This window comes from Notolepis coatsorum, assembly GCF_963971535.1.
Source record: "Notolepis coatsorum genome assembly, chromosome: 2".
Taxonomy (NCBI): domain Eukaryota; kingdom Metazoa; phylum Chordata; class Actinopteri; order Aulopiformes; family Paralepididae; genus Notolepis; species Notolepis coatsorum.
In genome coordinates, this window is record NC_140166.1 from 218950638 (window position 1) to 218951549 (window position 912).

The following is a 912-nucleotide window of genomic DNA, read 5'->3' on the forward strand; positions in this document are numbered from 1 at the left end:
AGAAGATGAAGGAGGTAGAGACAGAGAGACAGGAGGTAGAGACAGAGAGACAGGAGGTAGAGACAGAGAGACAGAGGTAGAGACAGAGAGACAAGAGGTAGAGACAGAGAGACAGGAGGTAGAGACAGAGAGACAGAGGTAGAGACAGAGAGACAAGAGGTAGAGACAGAGAGACAGGAGGTAGAGACAGAGAGACAGGAGGTAGAGACAGAGAGACAAGAGGTAGAGACAGAGAGACAAGAGGTAGAGACAGAGAGACAGGAGGTAGAGACAGAGAGACAGGAGGTAGAGACAGAGAGACAGGAGGTAGAGACAGAGAGACAGGAGGTAGAGACAGAGAGACAGGAGGTAGAGACAGAGAGACAAGAGGTAGAGACAGAGAGACAAGAGGTAGAGACAGAGAGACAAGAGGTAGAGACAGAGAGACAGAGGTAGAGACAGAGAGACAAGAGGTAGAGACAGAGAGACAAGAGGTAGAGACAGAGAGACAAGAGGTAGAGACAGAGAGACAGAGGAAGAGACAAGAGGTAGAGACAGAGAGACAAGAGGTAGAGACAGAGAGACAAGAGGTAGAGACAGAGAGACAAGAGGTAGAGACAGAGAGACAGGAGGTAGAGACAGAGAGACAGGAGGTAGAGACAGAGAGACAAGAGGTAGAGACAGAGAGACAAGAGGTAGAGACAGAGAGACAGGAGGTAGAGACAGAGAGACAAGAGGTAGAGACAGAGAGACAGAGGTAGAGACAGAGAGACAAGAGGTAGAGACAGAGAGACAAGAGGTAGAGACAGAGAGACAAGAGGTAGAGACAGAGAGACAAGAGGTAGAGACAGAGAGACAGAGGTAGAGACAGAGAGACAGAGGTAGAGACAGAGAGACAAGAGGTAGAGACAGAGAGACAAGAGGTAGAGACAG